Here is a 22,623-nt window from a genome sequence, read left to right on the forward strand (position 1 = left end):
TCACAAAGCAGGCGCTAGCTGCTCCAAATGCTTTTGAAACTGTTGGTCTGAAGGTCAAGTCAGCCAGTTTGGTTATCTAACAGTGGGTTCTGAGTCTTTGGGGTAGATACATAAGGCTTTGGTTACTCTGAATGGAAAGAAAAATAGATCCTTTGACTATGGTTTTGAGGTTTTAGTCACTCGGTGTGCCTGCTACAGGCATGGATATCTCAGAGGAATGGGATTACAGCTTTGATAACATCCTGTCCTTAAACGTGATAGGAGGTCTCACAGGACTCCAAAGAGCAATGCAATAAATCTGCCTCGGTTATTATTACTTCAGGAGTTGTCAGAACTGACCTGCTTCCTTGTGACTGTGAAACACATTGAAATACATTCTGTCTTCCTGCTGGCTCTCTGAGGAGCTTTTCACAGGTCTAGCACAATACAAACCCAAATCTGCTCTGGGAGTGTGACTGGAAATGGTCTTTTCACACTCTGAAGCTCTGTCTGGAGCTGAAGTTTGGAAGAAATCATCTGGCTGCTGTCACGGGTCTATGTGGAGGTGGCTTGGTGGCTCTGTCCTAAGCTGTGAAAAGACTGCTTGTTATTCACTGAGGTTGGATGGAAAGGAAGAGGTGGAAATTGTTTCATAGAATTTTGGGCGTATCTGTGCTGTTTGTTTGTTTGTTTGTTTGCTTTTGTTAATTTTATGTTTGTTTTTAGTACAGGCAAGCGAGAAATTACCAAAACGTCTGGATTGGTCTTTTCCTTGGCAGCAAGGTTTTTGGCTTGTTCCCCCCCCCACTTCATTATGAGCTTCATCCTGATGACTTTGGCCTTTCTGTGAAACTGCAAAGTGGCAGAGGTAAGAGGGGTGATTACAAACCGAACTCATTGAGCATGAAAGGAAAGGACTGGGATGACAGATTCTTCCACGCAGTTCTAGTTTTGCACAGGAAACCTTTCACTAATCTCCCGTCTCTCTGTTAGTTCATTCTCTCTCTTTTTTTATGCCTACCCATGAGTTAATGACATCTACCACATAGGATTGCTATGTGATTTAAGAGTGTCTGAAAAGTGGCCCCAGTGCACAGATACTGCTCTAATAAAGTGTTGCCTAAGAAGCAGCCTATGCTCGAGGACTGAGCACAGATCTGGCTCACATGATTTGGGGCTCTGAGTCTGTAGCTGAAGGCCAGCCACTTGCATGCCAAAACCCATTTGCTTTGAAGAACTCCAAGATGCCTCTGAGGGGAGGTGGAGAGGAGCAGAGAAACTTCTTCAGTGATGCACCAGGATAAACAAGAAGTTTCCATCCATGTTCTGGGTTAATGAGAATATGGATGAAGTGATCAGAGTAGATGCTTGCACAAATGCTTACATACAGAAGACAAATAAATCTAGCTTCTCCTTTCTATGCTTTGCTATCCTTCCTCATTCCTGTTAAGTGAAAGCAAGAGCACATAAGACAATAGGGGAAACATTCCTTGAAATTTCTGAATATTTGATGAGAAGCCCCTTTTTCTTTTCAGGAGATCCTCACTCTTCTAGTCTGTGGTTTATCACATGTGGAGGAACTTTGTAGTTATCCTGCTTTCAGAAGTGCATTGTACCATCCTGTTAGAAAGCAGCTTCTCCAGTATCTGTCTGCCAACAGGAAAGGTCAAAATGGCCTGAGCTGCCTCTTGCGCAGGATGACTTTTCCTTCTGAGGGAGTCAGAGCCCAGTTTGTCAATGTGTCCCTCTTCACATCCTCATTAACCCGGAAAAAAAATAACTACCTGCTGGCTACCAGGCAGCTAAAAATGCTTAGTCCTGAGAAAAGACTACTAGGTTGGCATCACGGTTTGTGAATTTTTAGGGAAAGCAGATGGCAGTGGGAAGGCCTTCGTTTCACTGAGGACCCTGCGGGTAAGAGCAATGCCTTCTTAAATGTCTATCAGCCTTACTTAGCCTAACTATGCCTAATTAAGGCTGATAGACTCTGCCAGGGCTCATGTGTCCACAGCAGAATTCCAGGCTCCAGATCAGCCATTAGGGACGTCCTTGAGGTCCTGTGCATAAAGGGAACTGTGTGCAAGCCCCGGTCACCAAAGATGTTACTGGATCTGCAGTGTTGTGCTAAATGCAAAGGGATTAGTGTACACTGACAGCAATCTGCAAAGGCTTTCTGGTTTACAGCTGCCTCGAGAAATAACAGAATGAGTTCTTGCTTCACTTTGAAACAGCTTCCATGCTGAAATTGGGAAGCAAAAAAGGATAATCATTAATTTTCCAGTCTAACTTTATTCCTGAAACAGTGTTCTCCACAAGAAAGCAGAAGTATCTGGTATTTAACAGCAACCTCACTAAAGAACTGCATGACTGAAATCCAAAGTTGTTCTTTATTATAGCTGATAAGCCTGGGCCTTCCTTCCATTTTGATGGAGTATCATAAATTTGCTTTAATTATTATAACTATTTTTGTAGAAACGTGTAATGTCTGTTATAGGTACAATCTTGGCTTCTGCCTTCCTTTTTCATACAGAACGTATAGATACAAGTAACAGATCAATGATTTCAGTTACAATATGGATGCTTTAAAAATAGTTTAAAGACTGCTTGAAGTCATATTTGGGCTGCAAATGCAACTTAATGCTAAATACCAAAATTCTAGCTCACAGGATCCTACCCAGCATCACCTCCTTTGATATATAGTTCCTGGTCTCCCAGCCCTATTGCACCCCATAATAACAGCTAACCTGTTCTCTAGGCCTTTCCTCCTTTCATCCAGTAGGCATTAGGAGGAGCCGGCAGGGCTAGTAGGACAGGGTTGGCCAGTCTCACCCATCCTTGCCCCAAAGAGGCCACTTCATGCTGATGCCTCTCTTTCCAGTCATTGACTTGCCAGAGCTGTAGGGCTCATCAGGTTGGGTGTCACCAGGAAGACTGTTACATCTTCAAACCAAAGTTTTTGGTATAGATTTCAGGTGATAATTTCTATATTCCCATAGAGTTGCAGATACTTTTTTTTTTTCTTTTCTTTTTTCTCTTTTTTTCCATTCTTTTTCCAGTTGCTTTGTGTTGGGGTTGAAACTTTAGCCAGCAAGAACATGGGACAAGCAATCAACAGTGGTCTAGTCGCAGTCCCTGTAAGTTCTTCAAAGACAAAAGGCCCCTCCTGCCTTGGTCAAGAAGCAATCCACATATTACGTATACTAGACAAAAAACAGAAGAACAAAACAAAACAAAACAAAACAAAACAACCAACCAACCAAACAAACAAACCCCTTTTGTCTGCACATTTTTTCCCTCATATGTTTGTGTGCTAAAGGCAGAAAAATGTGTTTGGTTGAAACACAAGTAAGTGCTATCTGCAGAACTAGCAGAGGTGACTCGTGGTGCAATTTTCAGTAGGGTTTTGTATTGACTATCCAAGTGCTGTACTCTTGAGCTGTTCTGTTAGAGCATGTTCTAGCCCATATCCCACTCTCTTATGCCAGGGATTGGAAACTCCACAGGGCTTAAGCCAGTGATTTGGTGATTCATGATATCAGACAGATAATATACAGCAGAGGTTTTGTAAAATCCTTGCTGTCTTTGTCTAGGTATATATCTATCTGTTCCTTGATGTGAAAATTGTTGTTGTATTTCGTGGGTAGGATGATTTGATTTTTATCTGGGCTGTCAGCTTCTTTGGAAGGAAAAGGTTTTCTGAAGTGGAATTTTGTGGAGGGAATTTTGACCAGTGATCTATTAATGGACTGTGTGTGTCCCAGTAACGCCTTGTGGTGAGACAGTAGGTACACACAGCAGAGCGACAGGGCCCTTTTCTTTTCTTTTGGGCAGCACAGTGTCCAGCTTGTTTTCAAACAGGGGATTACTGGATCCTTGTTTGCTCTCTAGCTGTTTTCAATCTTATTTTTAATTCTTCTTTAATCCTCCTCTTCTAGGAGAAAATTACGAAGAAAGGCGATTCATCCCTCACAATACCTGACCCCTCCGACCCTCTGTAACCTGCCTGATTTTTGTACCATGTACAAAGTAGGGTGACTGTATTAGTTTTGTGGCTGCCTGTTGGTACTACTGATCCTTTCAGGTCTTCTCTCTGTTTATCTTGACCATCAGTCTGCTGATAGGAGTGGACATCAAATCAGAGACATGGCCTTATTCATATATTTTTGGCAAAAGACACTAATACGCTTTGCTTATATGTTTTGACTCCACCACCTTCCTCTACCATCTCAAAATGAATTGAGAATTTTAAGTTTTCCTGTCAGTCCCTCCCCTGTGCTGGAGCCATCTGAAGGTGATGGTGAAGTCATACAGGCTATTTATCTCTTGTTTTGGTTTGTTTGGTTACTTTTCTGGTATTAGGGCCTGGATGCAGACAAGGTGGCCAAAGCTGACAATAGATACTGACTCTTCAGACAGATCCTCTTCAGTCACAGGACGAGTGTGAGAGAACGATGTTGGAGTTTTCTTGAAATGGAATTTCCTGATGAAATTCTTGTTCTCCATTGGGTTGGCACAACCCAAATCCGTTGAGTTTCATTTTGTATTTCAAGAATATACTTTCCAAACCCTTAAAAATGGTGATGCCTGTATGCACACATTTACCAAGGCTTTCCAACCCTCTGAACAGTAGGAACTTGGTAAAAGCTACCTTCTGTAGAAAGGTGGTTCTTTAATACACCTGAAAATGTATTCTGTAACTGTTCAGTGCTCGCTAATATTTAGCAGGAACATCCTGTTATCCACCACAAGCTATGAAATTAGAAAAGAGAGAAATAAATAGAAACCAAAGGCTATCTGAATATTTCACCTTCTGAATACCAATCCTTGCTCAATGTCCCAAATTCTCTCTTGCCTATAGCAGAACAACATGACCATCTTAATTGCCTTCTACATTTTTATAAATATAAACATTTATCAGGATATTTTAATAAGCTGTTAGTAAAATGCTCTTCCTGATTTCTTGCAGGCTCATTTGGAAATAAGCTTTCCATTAAACTTTCTAGCAGGGATTTGAAAGGAAATTTAATGATGTTTTTTCTTCAGAGCTTATGAAAGAAAAAATTCTTTGTGAGGGAGGGAAAAGGGAAAGGGAAGTTGAACTTTTGAAATCAGTCCCCTGCATTAAGGAAGGCCAGTTATTTCATGAATAAAGCTTGTTAAAAATGAAGTTTCTAAGGGAAAAGGCAGAACTGTAATTCAGTGCTACCATTCAAGGAAGCTCTTGAGGCCAACAACAGCAAAGCTTTTGGTTCACTACCACAGCCCAGGCAGAGCTGCACTGTTGTAAAAGGACTGAGGCAGAAGAACATTACAATTTACCTCCTTCATGATCGCTAATTATAAATGCACACAATGACCAATGAGTCACTGTGGCAGTTTCTGGGGGGGATACTGCTGCACAGACAGGGCATTACCCTTGTCTTTATCTAAACCTATGAAAATCCCTCACTGCTGAGTATTCATGTGGAGGAGCTGTTGATGTCACTTTCAGAGGAAAGGACGAGTATTAGGGCATTGATCTCACAGCTTTAAGGCCAGGTCTTTGGCCTTTTCTCCCTTTGTATGCCATTCAGTTAGTGTATTTTAAAAGCTTCATCCTAGCCATGCATATTTACTGAAAGCCACACATCAAAATCAATACTTTCTCTTTACAATTTGTTTGATGCGTTACGGTACTGAAGAGAATTTCCAGTGGGAACATTGGGAAATTGGAGATTAGTTCACAAGTAAATACCTGAGGTCTGGCTCCAGAAGGGTATCCTAGTTTAATAAGCATAACTTCATCATTTTTCCTTTTATATATCGTAGATGAATTAGGATAGTCTTCCTTGTGATTCTGAGAAATCTGCCTGGTATTTTTTTTTCTTTTTTCTTTCTCTCAGTGGCAGCTTCTGGATTGTTAACACAGTTGGGGAAAATCCTTGTCTAATCAGGCTACACAAGACCAAATGCATCCTCCATCTTGGTCCCCTGGGTCACACAGAGCTCTTTGCTGCATTGTTCCTCCTGATGCTTAATCTAACCTGCTATGGAAGAGAAGCTGCTCTAATTGTGTTTGTTTGCTATACAAATTTGTGTGACAAACAGATTTTGCTATACCTTTCTTTAAGCTAGAAATCTTAACAAAACACTTTCTCAACTAATGGCTTTTTCTCCCCCCAAAATTTGGGTCCAGCTGCTCGTTTAACAAATAACGGTGTTGCTCTTTTCTTTTAGCACACTCTAATAAACCAAGAGTAAATTACTGGCTGACCTACTTACTGGGATTGCTTAAATAAGCCTCAATATGGCAGTATAATTTGATGCCTTAAAATACAGGGCATACAAGTTGCAAGTTAAAAGAAGAAATATTGAATGTTAATGAAAACACAATTGGGTAATATAATTGCCTGAGGGATATTATGTTTCATATCTAATGTTCCCCTCCTTTTTTTTTTTTCCCCCCTTCATCTGCAGCATTTCGTTCTCCCATCTGGTAGACGAACTAATTCCTGGATCTCTGAATGAACTTGGCAAAATGCTGCTGATTTGCGGCTCAAATGAGAAGTTTACAAAAAAGATAGTTGTGTTTTCCATCTTTAATAGGTAGCATGCTTTAAAGGAAGGGGCAAATGCATGGTTGCATTATTCCATTTTTTGCTTTGTGCATTCCTCTGGTCCTGGCACTGGGCACCACTGACAAGAGCCTGGCTCCAACCTCTTTGCACCCTCCCTTCCGGTATTTATAGACATATTCTACCTACTAGAATTTATTTATTTATTTATTTATTTTGCTTTTATGTATTGTAACTGAATGAGAATAGTCTTCCTTGTGACTCTGAGAAATCTGACTGGTATTTTCTTTCTTTCAGTGGCAGCTTCTGGATTGTTAACACAGTTAAGGAGAATCCTTGTCTAATCAGACTACATAAGACCAAATGCATCTTCCATCTTGGTCCTCTGGGTCATACAGAGCTCTTCACTGCATTTAAGTTATATATGTCTGTTTTCATAGGTGTGTGTGCATGTATATTTATAAATGTAGAGAAAATACCTGACAGACAAATTCTACCTAATAAGCATTTTATATTACAGATTCACGTTATAGTGCTGGCCCTAAATTTCTCCAGATCAGGAATGACATGAGCCTATATTCATATTTGTATGTTTGGGACAACTGCTTTCTAGTAATAAATGAAATATGAGAGAGAGATGCTATCCTATCAAAATTCTCTGTTGATTTTTCTTTCCAGTTGCTACCTTCTTCCTGTTATATTGATCTGAGTCCCCTTATTATAAAACATAGGCATGTAGTGCACTCTACTGTTTACCTACCTAAATAGTTATCAAATAACCCTAAGCTTCACATACACATACTTAGAGTTCAGTTCAAATCTTGACAAAAAATCTCTTTTTCATTATTTTTGTGTAGGTACACCAAGCTCCAAGTCGTGTCTAACTGACAGGCCTTCAAGGCAGTTTTGTTCTTCGTAACTCACCGTGTTTTATAATAGATTTTGTCCTGAAGCTCCTCAGCACGGCTGAACTTGAGAGATACTAAGCACAAATCCTGCTCATTGCTTTGAGTATACTACTTCATCACAAATCCATGAGGAACTGGATTGTTAATGTCCACTTAGTTGCTTAAGCACCTTTTGGGATTCGGGCAGAGGTGTACCCTCCACAGAAGACTTCCAGAGAATGTTTGGTTCTTGGTAAAGTAAACAACATTGGTACTTCAGCTCTGTAGAAGCCTTTCCTGATACCCACCATCTTTTCTTAAACAAGGACCATTTATTCCACAGCTAGGAATTCTCTCTACCTGGGTGTGTTGGATTTCTGAACTATCAAGTACTAGTCATCTTAAAAAAAAAATCAATACCTGGTCCAACAAGGTTCACTTTGCCAGAGGAAAGGTGCTATTGAATGGGAAAGACCTAGGCAGGTAATGGAGAAAAAAAAAATGATATCAGATTAGAGTGGTTAGAAAAATGTTTCAACTCTGCATTAGCAACTTGCAACAAAGAACTGACAGCATCTGGATCAAATTGAAATGTTTGGTCACTTCAATGGCTGTGTAGCAAGACTCAAAATTGTCCCGTGTCAGCCAGAACTCAGCTTCCGACTCTAGCCATGAGTCACATTTGCATTCAAACAAGACAGTGAGAATAAAGAACTAGATAAAGAAGATTTTAGCTATAATATGGAGGCTTGATAACTGTCTGGCATTAGTTGAAAAATGCAAAGAGAAAAGTTGTGGAGCCAGGTTCGTTCACAGGATTTCTTTATGGAGAAATTAGAATACAGCTTCTCTTGCTTAATTTTAGGACCTATGTACTGCTGTCATGTTGTCTAGGAGACTGTTGAATTATCTCATGAAGAAAGTGATGAAAGCTTTATGAGTCATATAAGACTGGACTGATAAAGCACTAGAAAATATTACAGAAGAAATTGGGTATTGGCCCTAAGTGGGAAAGGACTACGTGGATTTAGTAATCTTTAATTTTGATAGTGGGGACTAGAGTAAAGAGGAAAGGAGAAACAAGTAAAATGGATATGATGCCACTCAGCTGCATTTCTCCATCTGTTCTCAGGATCACAAGTGCTTAGTTAGCATTACTGGCATAAGCTTACTCTAACACCTAGCTCCTTGTTCAGAGAGAGGAACTAGAACAGAGTTGTTAAATATAAGTGCCAAAACTATGCAAAAATCAGGGAAGATTAAAATCCAAACCTCCTTTGCCTTAACAAACACTTCCTGCCTGCTCTTTACAATTTTTTTTTCTTTTTTCTTTTTTTTTTTTTTTTTTTTTCCTAGAATACTGATCACAGCAAGGTCTTTTTTAGATGTCCTTATAGTAGACATTACTAAATCTGGTGAGCTTTTTGCATTCTTCCTCTTAGAGTTTGTCTTCTGGGAAGACTCCATGGAGATACTTGAACTAACTGCAAACTAAAAGGTGTAAAATAGCCTTCATGAATCTTTATACTGTTTGTGCTAAGCGGTTTTCAGGATCTGAGCTAGCCAGTTTAATACTCCATGCTGTGATGACATTTGAAGCCTGAAGATTTTCAGCCTCCATTTTACTTTGAGTTTTCTGCTGTGGCATGGCTGATTTGAGCTGAGTTGTTCCCAGCTTTTCTGTGCTCCATGGAGAAGGTGTGTTACTGATTTTATTATTACTCATTATGAAGTTCTGGATAGACACAGTAAAAGTCTTTCATTGCATGCCTTTTTTTTTTTTTTTTTTTTTTTTTATGCAGCAGGGTGTCTGTAAATGAACAGATGTGCCAAATAAGAAGTATTTCTTCAACCCTGGAAGAGGGGTTGAAAGAAAGGTAGAGGAGGAGAGGATTTTCTCAGAAGTTGCAGGAACAGGGTTTCTCACAACCCTTGCATAGTCCACTGAATGGATTCCTTCTTAATTTCCATGCCAGAGGTCAACAGGTGGAAGATCACGTCTCTCAGTGGGAAAACCTGCTCTGAGGCACTCCTTCCAAGTGGTTTGAAAGGGTGTGGTTGTATGTGCAAGTCCCAGCAAGTGCAAATTGCACTTCTCTGCTTGACTGGGCACCCTTTTGAAGTCTTGAGGAGTAATGCAATGCCCTGTATGAAAGGAAGAAGGCAGAGAATACTGTGATTTAGAGCTTCTTCAGGTTGGTGGACAAGATAAATTAATGCACTGAGAAGGAATTCAGGAGAAGGAATGCAAGGGAAAAGCAAATGCATCTTAAATAGTCAAGAGACTATGGTTTCATGTTTAGACTGGAAACTTGTAAGGATGTCCCACAGGCACACTGTCATGGCTCCAATGATGTTTGTCATCATGTAATATTGGATAATCTCCAGGACACTTTAAGGGATTTAAACCTGTACTTTGTTGATCTTTTGTTTTTCATTAGAGCAGTGGTGTCCTAGGCTTCATATATAAATTGTGATAAGGCATTTTTTCTTCCAAGACACTTGTTTTGTTCTTGCAAGAGAAGAAAGCTTCATTTGCTACACCACAAAGGATTGTTCTGCTTTCAAGTGTGTGCCTTGACAAAGAAGAAATAAAGCATGGTTTGTGAAGGAATTCCTACTAAAAGACTGGTGTAGTGGCCCATAAAAAATGCATGTACTGTGAAGAAATGTCCATTGCCACATGGACCTAGGTGTATAATTACAGCTGAAGTCAATGGCTGCATAAGGCAGGACACCTGAAAAAGGAACATCTCCCAGGTAATCAGAGGAATGTGGCTCAAGAAAGCTGTGCAAAATAGAACCTCATTTTGCCCAACAGATGAAGCTCTAAACATTTTAGAGCTTCTGGAAAAGGATGATGGTCTCTCTGACAAGGGCTATAGGCTGTTCAGAAGGGGTAAGCAGGGCAGGTGAGGTGGAGGTGTTGTACAGTGTGTAAGGGAGAGATTAGACTGTACAGCCCTTGTCATTAGGGATGTTGCAGTAGAGGGCCTCTGGGTGAGCATTAAGGGAACAGATAGCAAAGTAAATGTTGTCATGGGTGTCTATTATTGACCACCCACTCAGAATAATAGCATGGACGAGCTGTTCTACAGGCAATTAGGGGAAATCTTTGCATCAGTTGCTCTCATCCTTAAAAGAGATTTTGAATTCCCAGACATGAGCTAGGAGTATCATACTGTTGTGACAAACAAGTCCGGGAAATTCTTCAAGCACGTTGAAGATAAATTCCTGTCAGAAGTACTGAGGAAAACAACTAGGGAAGGTGCCCTCCTGGATCTGTTATTTGAGAATTTAAAAGGCCCTTGTGGGAGAGGGGATGGTAGGTGGCTGCCTTGGCCACAGGGATCATAAAATAGTTGAGTTGAAATTTTTGGTATGATGAGAAAAAATGCCAGCATAGTCGCCATCCTGGCTTTTAAGAGAACAACCTTCAAGCTACTCAGGGAGCTAGTTAGCAGTGTCCCTTGGTGTCCAGGTTTCAGTTAGGACAGAGTTAATTTTCTTCCTAGTAGCTGGTAGGGTGCTATGTTTTGTTTTAGGATGAAAAGAGTGCTGATAACAGGCTGATGTTTTAACTGTTGCAGAGCAGTGCTTACACCAAGCCAAGGACGTTTCAGTTTCTCACTCTGTCCTGCCAGCAGGCAGGTGGGGGGTGCAGCAGGAGCTGGGAGGGGACAGACCCAGCACAGCTGACCCAAACTGGCCAAAGGGGTATTCCATCCCATCTGATGTCATGCTGAACAATAGATAGGGGTGGCTAGCTGGGGTGGGGGGCCAGACTGCTTGGGGTTAGGCTGGACATCGGTCAGCGGGTGGTGAGCAATTGCATTGTGCATCACTTGTTTCGTATGCATTATTATTAGTAGTACTATTATCATCATTATTGTTATTATTATTGTTGTTGTTATTATTTTTCTGTCTTACTAAAATGTCTTTATCTCAACTCACAGGCTTCACTTTCCCGTTTCTCTCCCCCATCCTAGAGAGGGAGGGGGGAGGGTGAGCGAACGGCTGTGTGGTGTTTAGCTGCAGGTCGGGTTAAACCACAACACTTGGGAATTGGCTCTAGAGAGTATAAGGGTCCATGAGAACTGGACCCCTTTTAAAAGTCCAGGAGCAGACGAGCCAGTTGTGCCGCCAGTCAGAAAATGGAGCAGAAGACTGGCTTGGCTGAAGAGGGAACTCCTGGCAGTAGGGCAGAAAAAGAAAATACGTGGTCTGTGGAAACAAAGTCAGGCTTCACAGAGAGAGTACAGCACTGCAGTTTGTATCTGCAGGCAGAAAATAAGAAAGCCAAAGCTGAACTTGAGTTGACATTGGCCAGTGTGGTGTCAGACAACAAAAAAGGCTTTTTAAAAATATGTCAACAGCAAGAGGAGGTCTAAGAAAAATATTGGACTGATACTTGCTGAAGATGGTGTAGTGAGTCTGGCTGGGATGTTAACTTTTTATTTTTTTCCCTTTCCCCATTTCCTTTCTCCCCCCCCCCCCCCCCCCTTTAGTTAAGTTGTTTAGTTAATAATAATCTTTCCTTAATAATAATTATTATTTTTTTTTCCTTTAATTAAATTATCCTTATCTCAACCCATGAGTTTTTCTTACTTTACTTCTTCCCCTCCTCATCTAAGGAGGGGGAGTGAGAGAGCGGTTGTGGTGTTTAGCTGCCTAGCATGGTAAAACCACCACAGATGGTCACCTAACAAGCAAGGATGAGGAAAAGGCAGATGTATTTAATACATTTTTTGCCTCATTTTCTAGTATTGATGATAGATCTTGAGCTGTCTAGTACTCTGAGAAAAGTTAGGGAGAAGATTATCCTGGGTGCTCTTGAAAGGCATTTAAAGAACAAAGCTATCATCAGGCATTGTCAACGTGGGCTCATGAAGGGAAGGTCCTGCCTTAGTAATTTAATTTCCTTCTATGATAAGGTCACCCTCTTGGTGGACGAAGGGAAGGCAGTGGATGTAATCTTTCTGGATTTTAGTGAGGTCTTTTATACCATTCCTCACAGCATTTGCCTTCTGGAAAAATTATCTACCTGTGTGAAAACAGGTTCATGCTGTGCTGGGTGATGAACCAGCTCAAAGGTAGAGCTCAAAGGGTTGTAGTGAAAGGTGCTGTTGCCTCCTTGGAGAAAAGAGAGGCCTTGCAGACAGATCTACATAGATTGGACTATTGGACAAAGAGAAATGGCATGAAATTCAACATAGGTAAGTGCTGGGTGCTACTGTAGGTGAGATGAAGCAGTGCCAGACAATGAAGGAAATGAAGAGTGTTTGGTATTTAAAACCAAAAGAAGTAGGAGGGCAACCCCCAGGGGCCAGAGATGTTGCATATGGGACTGAGCTATTTCAGTCTTCAAAAGGACACAATCAGTTTAAAATCTTGTCAGTTTGTGATTTTTTAATCCTCTCCAAACCTTTTAATTTTTTCTCTTCCCTGTTGTCACTTCCGATGAGTGGAGAAGTGGTCTGCTGAGAAAACGGAAGCATCTGGACATCAAGCATTATTAAATACACAGCGTAACTGAAGTTGGGCACTCTCCACTTGTTTTCAGTGCTGCTGCTATTCATTTGAGACCATATACTTGGCTGAGCTTGGAAATCTGTTTGCTGTGGGCTACCCAAGCTCCAGACTGAATGGCCAAGAGTCTTTCTGTCTAAACAAAATGCTGGAGAGAAACAGGGAGTGGAGAGACTAGTTCCAGAGAGCTGCAGAGTTGGACAAGTCTGATCCTTACTCCTTACGTGATTACGGTACACTTCTTCCTCCAGCTATCAGTGATCATGGCAGTACCAGCCTCTTCTGAGGTAGGATGTAGTTGTGTGCAACAGTGCAACAAGTCAGGCAGCTGGCAGGATGCTGTACAAAAAAACAGCATTACTTTATCTGAACTGACCATTGCTTTAGTTGAACTGACGGCATTTGAAGCTATAAGGGCCAGGAAGTGTTTCTTTTCAGCTGGCCAACTGATGCCTAGAATTTGGGTAGGAGATGCTTCAGCTAGATTACAGAGGCAGGATAGAAAAGGTCGTTCTTTCTCACACCACCTACTTGCTAATTTTACTTTTTTCCCCATGCCTTCTCAGCTTTCTCTTCTGTTACACAGAGACCTCTGCTATTTTCATATAGAAAAAGTTAAAACCTATGCAATCTTTGTTCTGTATCACTTACAGAGAGACAGGATTGGCAGGGAAGTAGAGGTTAAATATTTACACTGCCTTGCTTTCCACTTTTTCAGGGATCAGCATACATGTGCACGAGTATTTGAAATTCAAAGCTGGATGTCCAGTATTCAAGATTCATACCGTACTTTAATTGTGCCTCATCCAGACAGATTATATACAATGATATGATGCATGAAATGGCAAACAGAAGCATTCTGTGGGGACTGTGAGTTAGCAGCAGCAATAATACTAAAACACTGGCAGGAATGCTTAATTTGTAGGCCTCGCATAAACCCAGGGTTTCTGACCTACATGAAGCAAGGCATTGCTACACTTTAACTGAGGTAACTGGAGAAATCTGACGTGCTAACCTTCTTTTTGGACCCCTGCTGCCCCAACTTGAGGAATTCTGTGCTGAGCTTGCCAGTTCATACATATTCATACTGTTTATTGAATGAGACAACAGCCTGGCTATTCATCCTTCTGTTTGCTGATGGGTTTGGTGTTGTTGCCATGGTCTGTTAAGCAAAAAAAAAAATAAAATATAAAAGTGTAATTTTTACTTTCCTTCTACATCAGTCTCTCGGAAGTTGTCTTCACACATTAGAGTTGTTTTAGCTACCATAGGTATCCTGAGTTGGGTAATCTCTGTATGTTACTATTATTACGGTACAGCCCAGAGAAAAACTGTGGGTTAGGATGCCATAGTAGTAGGCACCATATGCACATATTAACCACTCCTCTTGCAAGTTGCTCTTCTGAGACATAACATATAAATATGACAAGAAAATATGAACATTATTAAGTCACTTGTCCTAAAGGGCCAGACAGTTATCAACAAAGCCAGAGCCAGAGCCCAGCTCCCAGTCCCAAGTCCTAGCTCATTGGACTGGGAGGCCACTGGATGCCAATGAACCACCAGTGGTCATTCCATAGGTATGTCTGGGCTTGTGGATTTGAGTTAGCTGCCAGTTATGGTGGGGGAGATGGATAAGGAGAATGTTTACTAGTGATGATGTGATTCAGCAGCAGAGGGAAATTCCCTGTGTCCCCTCCCCAGCCTTGGGAACTCCAACACAGATAGAAGAGAGAGACCTTTTCCCTGTCCCATCCTAGAAAACAACAAAAACAAATAAAAAACAACCCAACAAACCTTGCTGACTCAGTTTCAGCCTATGATTTGTTTGCGAATAAATAAACTGAGGTGTGGAAGTTAGCTACTGGGGTTCTGTTCCCCTTCTTGGTGTCTTGGATGGTTTTAGCTTCTTTAATCTGGGAAGACCTTAGTAAAGGAAGAAGAGGTAATTCCTTTGTTTATGCTCAGTTTGCATCAGTCTGCAGCTACATGTTTGAAAAGCAGCCATTCCCCGAGCATCCCACCTACTAAGCAAGTGCTCAGAAAGAGCAAATGAGTGCAGGCTGGGGCAGGGAGGGGTGGGCAGTGGCTTGCAATTTACACTGACATTTCCTCAACCACTTAGGAAAGAGTTAAATCAGATCTTTTCATCTCCCAAGGTTGTCCCTTGCAATAAGGAAGGATTTCCTGTCCCCTGTGAAGGACAATGTGTGGTGGCTGAGGGTGCCCACAAGCTCGCAGCACCATGCTCAGCACAGCCCCTGTTCAGCAGGACTTATGAGCTGGTGTGTGCTCAGCATCAGCAAGCATCAGCAGCCAGCATCAGCAAGACAAAGGCAGAGATGGTGGAAATGGGAACTAACCCAGAGAATTAAGGGAACCAAGCAGCTGAAAGGAAAACCCAGCTGTTTCTGTGCAGTGCAGTTGCCTCCACTGTTTGTGATCTACTCTGTCAAAGGATGCCAGGGCAGGGCAAGAGGTGAGGACAGGATAAGCAGATCCCCCTCCTGTATGTCCCTGCTCAGTCACAGCGTGCCCTGCTGCCGTGTTATGTGTGTGTTAATGAATTTTCCCGTGCCCCTTGGGCAGCGCTTTGCAGAGAGCTGCGAAATGGATGGAAGGAGTTAATGGCTGCCAACGCAGCCTCTGCCTCCTCCCCGCTCTGCTCTCCTCTCCTCTGCTCCCAGGTTGTTACTTCAGTGCAGGGCTCGGGCTGAGCTGCCGATGTGGGAACTTCCTTATTGCACGGCCTGGGTGCAAACACCAGTGTCTCCAAAACTCAGACGATTCACCTTTTTTTTTTAAAAAAAAAATAATAGGGAAGAGGGGAGAGGGGAGAGGGGAGAAGGAAGGGAAGGGAAGGGAAGGGAAGGGAAGGGAAGGGAAGGGAAGGGAAGGGAAGGGAAGGGAAGGGAAGGGAAGGGAAGGGAAGGGAAGGGAAGGGAAGGGAAGGGAAGGGAAGGGAAGGGAAGGGAAGGGAAGGGAAGGGAAGGGAAGGGAAGGGAAGGGAAGGGAAGGGAAGGGAAGGGAAGGGAAGGGAAGGGAAGAAGAAGATGGAAAAGATGGAAAAGATGAATAAATAAATAAAAAAAAAAAAAAAAAAAAAAAAGTAAAATTACCTTAGGGGTTTGGCACAGGACTTTGAGGTTTGGCAAGGAAATATTCCTGGAGTTAAAGAGGTGTTTTTTGCCATCCCTGCAAAAACCCTGCCCAGTTTGGCTGAGTTATAAGCCCATGAAAGTTACTATTCCTGCATGTGCAGTAGAACTTGTTAGTGGCCCCGCTCTGTTGCTGCGTGAATACTCTGCCCTCGCTGGATTATATTCCCACACCCCACTGAACCCTTAACATCCTTTCACAGTCTGGAAACTGAAAATATGGTCACTCAGTTTTGAAGAGCATTAATTTGGTTTCAGAGCTCTGTCACGAGCATTTCCAGAAGAGGACCTCCATTTCCTGCCTGTGCACTGACTCACTTACTTCTCCCTCAGTGCACCAGGTTCCAAGCCCAGGGTAATGTGTCAGGGAGATCCATCACATGTCGTTGTTTGATGGTAAAATCAACACCCAGACTGCAGGAAGATCTGGCAGCAGAGTTTCTCACCAAGCTGTTCAGGATTATAACAAAGATTTGGGACTCTTCACAAAGGGTGGAGCTCTCCCCAGGTCAGAGAGAGAATTTTCTGAGGAGTCAGCATGGGCTCCAGCAAGGACGAAGCACTGTAGCAAAACTCTCCACTTTCCAAGAGCAAAGATTTACCCCTACACAAAGAGCTGTATGTGCAGGAAGAAAACAAAATCACTTTTTCCCCTAAAAAAAACAACATGATAAACCACCCACAAAAGATATGAAAGCACCTGCCTGATGGAAGACACTTTGCTGCACATATGACTTGAGAAGAAGATGGGAGAAAGCTTAGCATGTGGTGGACGTTAGTCATTTCACTTAATGTAGTGCTGGAGGCACTCAGGTACATCACCAACCAAGCAAAGCTAGGAACTTAAGTAGCATTGCATTACGTGTAATATATAAAACATGTTACACTATTTGGCATTCAGTGAATTTTAGCAATCACTATCCTGGCATAGACAGTAAAGAACTGAGAGCTTTGGTTTCTCCTAAGCAACAGAGTTATATAGAAAATGTCATCAAAATTTTGTGCTTGGCTTACACTGTCATTATAAGGTGTCATTATAGGACACTCGGCCTAGCATTAGGAAGGAGGAAGAAGAACCTTAGACCCCAAGACAAGCACTTCTTTGACTTTCTTCATCACAGTGAATTGTCTGTCCATCTTGTGACATTTGTGGTGGTGTTTTTATTTTTGCTTGTTCACTTGGTTGGTTGGTTGGTTGTTTTTTCAGAGTCCTTTAGCTCTGTAGGCTTTATTTGATAATGCACTCATCCTCCACATTGCTAATGATTTGCTTTTCTTTTTCTTTGGGATTCAGGTCTCAACTCTCTGTGGTAAAACCCCAGCCATTGCTTTTTTTAAAAGCATTTCCCCACGACACCGTGTGCTTCTGCTTCTACGCGCATTCCTAAGCAACAGCCACCACCACCATCAGCTCTGCCATGAAGACGCCATCCTGTTTTCCAACACCTTTTTTATAAGCTCTTCTGCTTGCAAGGGCTCAGTGTGGTTGTTCCCATGGGGCTGAGGCAGAAAGGCAGTGTCAGAAGCTCAAAACAGAAGGGATCACCATTATTGCCTGGCCCCATCCTTCCCATTTAACAGGGGATACCTATCTCCACATACCAAGAGAGCACATCAGAACAAATTCTGGATCAGACTAGCAGTTCGTTTATCCTGGAATTATACTTTGGTATAATTGTATGTGCTAAAACAGTTAACACTTTAAAGGCAGACAAAACCTGTAAATGATATAACATTTGATTGCAAAATTGTAGGTAGGGCATTGACCCGAATAATTCTGGGTTCTGACATTAGCTATTTCCTGACAAAAAGGAGGAGTGGTACAGCATAAAGTAAGAAGCCAGCATGGAAATTTGGATATTGCAAGTGTCCATCATACCAGTGTACACATTATTATTTATCCTTACTTTGTGAGGACTCAAAGCAACTATGGAAATTTGGATATTGCAAGTGTCCATCATACCAGCGTACACATTACTAGCTATCCTCACTTTGTGCAGACTCATCCATTCATCTGGTCTAAGTGGTAACTCTTCACTCTCTTGAAGGGTGTAAGGAAGATTTTTCTGTACATTTTTGCATCGAGGGTGTTCTGTGTTTGGAACTCTATAGGTTCCACGATGACTGAGCATGTGCAGGGCTGACTGCACTACTCTTGTCACGTAACAAAGGTGCCTCCTTGCCACTCGGCCCTGTTCACATGATAAAGTCTGAGTTGTTATTTTAAGATCTGAGCTGTAAAAAAGCATGACTGTTATATGATAGAAATGATGGACACGATGGACACTTGCAATATCCAAAATTCCATAGAAAATAGCCTCGTTGTTGTCAAAACCAAAGCTTTTAATAACACATTCTTATGGCTAGCAAAAAACTTGTCCGTTTAACACTGTTTAGACTTGGCTTGTGAAAAACTCATGCTGGCCTCCTGCTCTTTCCAAGGACCTCAACTCAGCATGATCCAAAGCTTTAGCCTTCTTTACAGAAGCAAAATAAAATAATTTTTATTAATCCTGGTGAAAATGAGCCCTGAAGAAAAGCTGTCTTGGGGGTACTAACACAAAATTCAGATTCCATTATAGTGCCCTTTGTGAAGACATGGTCTTAGTAAGGAGTTTTCCTTCAGGGCTCATTTTCACCAGGCAACATAAGCAGTGATCTTTGCTGAGCTGACAGGTCACTGAGTCTGTGTGGAAGTCTAGGGCAGGCTCAGAATTTCACTCAAACCCTTCACTTAGCCTTAAAAAGTTTGGACTGGAAGCCATGGATTGACTCTGTCCCTTCAGATTGTTAGCAGATGAGTCACAAACTCATTTCCCCTAGCCCAGCAAGCTGCCAAAACTGTCTCACGGGTAGCAGGTGACAACCTGAATCGTAACATCTGCTGGCCACAGGATATGAATTTCCACCAGGGAAGTGGGAAACCAAGGTGAAAAAAGAGATTGGCATTGCTTGACCCTGTTTTACTCTGAAGTGAGAAGAAGGCAGCATTGACAAGAGGAAATCTGGATGTGCTTTGGGCTCTATCAAAGACCTTATAACTAGGTACGTGTAACTTGTCCCCTTCCTCCCTCCTGAAATTCTGCTGTTGTTAGTGGTTGAGTTTTCCTTGGTTAATAAAGCCCGTTTTAATTATTATTATTGTGTCTCCAAAACTAAGTTACTTCTGGAAGGACTACAGCATATTCAGTTCTCTGCTCACCTCATCCCACTTTAATGATTGTCTTGCTGGCTGAAGAAAGGAGGTTTGGGACTGGGGGATTTTCACTTTATTTTTCCATAGAGTTGTTAAATTTCTTAACGACATTCTTAAACTAAGACCTGATTCGATTTGCACACGGTATCTAAGCAAAAGGCATTTGGGCCACCTCCAAATATTAAGTCTGTAAATTTTTACCTCTGAGCACAGTGATGTGGAGGGGAAGGGAAAGAACAAAGCCGAGGCAGCTGCCCTGTTGCTTTTGTCAGTGTCTTCACTTGAACAATCACCACAAATGTCCTGAATTCTTTGCTGTGAGCTCTGAATGAGAAGTAGCATGTGTTTGTACGCCTGGCAGCATATTCCTGGTTTAGGAGAAAGGAAACTGTGGCAGAGGTGTCTTAAGCCACACAGCAGGTCAGTGCAAAAGTCCAGCTGTCATCCCAACGCGATGCTTTCCTGATACCAGGGCGATTAGTAATCCTGCTGAAAGCGAGCCCTGAAGGGAAGCTGTCTGGGGGTGCTAACACAGCACAGTGAGATCTGGTGTCCAGAAACACCCTGATATTAGAGTAGCTCCAGGGTCTAATGCAAGCCCGTAGTGGATGTTGCACATCAGCTTCTGACTCATGTGCATGAAGAGTCTGAGTCTGCAAACTCGCCTCTATAAAAGTGCTGCGGAGGTTTTAATCATTCTGCATCAACAAATACCTACAAACTAGGCAGGGGAGACTATTTCTTTTAGATAGAGCTCATGTCTCTATTTCCCACTGCATATTAGAAAGGGAAGATGCCCCTTTATCTTAGCTCGGAAGGAAGTTGTTATTTTAAGATAAGTCTGAAGATCAAAGTAGCTATATAAATGAGAGAGCATGGCTCACCACCTTTGCATCTGTCTGTGTGCACACACGTGTATGTACATATGCAGGGTTTATGTTTACATCTTATTTGCTGATCTAGAAGCTCTTTGCAAACTGGAAGTGCTCCCCCTGTATTTCCACATGCTTATACACCAGCATTATTTGCACTCTCAGCGTTAGATGTGTGTAAGTGTGGAGCTGGAACTGTCAGAGGAGGTGAGCTAGCAAGGAGAAGAAGCCACCATCTGGAGCAGGACTGATCACATCCCATCACCTTCTCCACTGGGAGCAGTGATATGGGACCTCTGGGTACACCACATTGTCCAGCTCAGCTCAGGTAAATGACTGCCTTCAGTATTGCTTAACTCGGTGGTGTTTAGGTCGAAACCACACCACAGAAAGTGAAGTTCAGAGGGAATGGAAACACGAGCTGAGCCCCCAGAGCAGCCCGTTGCCACAAAGCCCCTCCTGCCCCTCAGCAGCTGAGCTTCCCATAAGCGAGCACCCGAGCCAACCCTCCTGAGGTTACAGGATGCTGTATGAGGAGATCAGAGCCAGCAGTAGTAGCATGGCTGCAGGCCAGGAACGAGGGAAGGAAGGCTCGTTCTTCAGGTCTGAGCTTTGTTGACTCTGGTGTGAATTTTTCCATGATGGGTGTCTGGATGCTAGTATGCTGAAGGAGAGGCAGAGCTGGTTTGACAGATCCCTGCTTGTGTTACAGTGAAATTCCTGTAGCAGCAAACATTTTCAGCCATGTGGAAATCTTCTGATGTTGTGAGCTGTGTTCAGAATGGCAGCAATTCTTCCACAAGCATGTGGATAAAGACTTTAAGCAGAGGGAAGGATGGCCCTGGATGTAGCTTCTGTGCATGAGATCCACACACACCTATTTGGTACAACAAAGGTAAAGAAAAGGCCCATTTTTTTCCCTCCCTATCACATGTAAGGGGACCTACAATTAATGAAAGTGTGTGTGAATGAATATTTGTTTCAGTAAGATGAACTGGTTGAGCACAATATTGCACAGGCCAGCCCAGACAGTCAGTCCAAAAAGGTAGGATTGGAGTCATTTAATAGCAGCAGTTTCTCACACTGTGAACACGTCAGCTTAGAACTCAGTTATCAAATATTGCTGAAAGATGCAGATGCATAAGTTTATATTTGGTTATACAGCAATCTGGATCTGCACAAGGAAAGCAGAATTAAGGTGGCATATACATTATAAACTTTCAAATGTTATTCCATTACTGCAAATCATGAATGTCACATTAATTTGGATTATGGTACTTTAAATAATTCATTCAGAACAGAGATTAAAAAAAAAAAAATAATAAAATCTTAAAGCCTTTCAGACTCATCTTAGAGTTAAGCTTTTGGGGTAAAATTTTGGGTGAATCCAATCAAAACTTCCAAATTTTTCATGATTTCCACCTGAAGTCACCCTTCTCAAGCCACTTCCAAAAGCTTCTGAAAGTTAACAGGTTGCAGAGAAGCTAGTGAAGCTGTGGGTTTGCCCTGAAACCTGAAACTTCAAGAAATGCAGATGTTTGCTACAAATGCTCTGCAAAGATCCAGTTGTGGCATGCGGACAGGCTTCCAGAAGTGCTCAGTTCAGTGTGTCTCACAGCAAGCCAGGCTAAAAAATGTCAAACAAAAGGGCACAGGGACAGTGTATGGTGACAGCCTACATCCAGGAAAGGAGTTTTAAAAAATCTTTCTCCATGCACAGTTTTCACTCATAATGGAGGATTTATCGTGAAACCTGTCTTGCTCATCAAGAAAACAGCAGCACAGAGTGTAAAGGAACTGGAAAGAAAGGTAATGTTAAAAGATGATACTAAGCCTGTGCAGCCTTGAGAACCAGGGGACACACAAAGACATAGTAAAGGAAAAGTGTCAAGTGGAAATTAAAAGCTATCGATACAAACTTGAGGAGCAGATAAGACTGCTCAACAGTGCAGACCCAGAAGGGTGAGATAAGTACATTGCACTCCATGAAAGTGCCAGGGGGCAAGGCAGAGCATTTTGTGGAAAGTTTCTAAGTGTCAGAGGATCACGTATCATCATAAATAAATAAATAAATAAATAAATAAATAAATAAATAAGTGAGTGCAAGTTAAGGATGATGAAAAGGATTGCTCAGTGCTGTACCAGTTAGGAAAGAGTTAACAGAATGAAAATTGATGGAAGGCAGAAAAATGGAAAGTAGATGACAATACCAGGGAAGTAGCAATCAGCACAAATGGCGGGAGAAATATGTAGACATTACTCGTAAAAGACCTAAGCCACTCTGTTAAAACATTTACAGAATGCAGGAAAATGTGCACAGAGTGAGGAAAAGGATTCCTCATGTGATGAGGAGGGGACTTTATAGGACTGTAATATAAATTGCAAATATAATTATAATAAAGCACAGCAAACTGAAAAGTATTTTCCAATTAATAGTTGCAATCTGAT

This window comes from Aythya ferina (genome assembly GCF_964211825.1).
Source record: "Aythya ferina genome assembly, chromosome: 5".
Taxonomy (NCBI): Eukaryota; Metazoa; Chordata; class Aves; order Anseriformes; family Anatidae; genus Aythya; species Aythya ferina.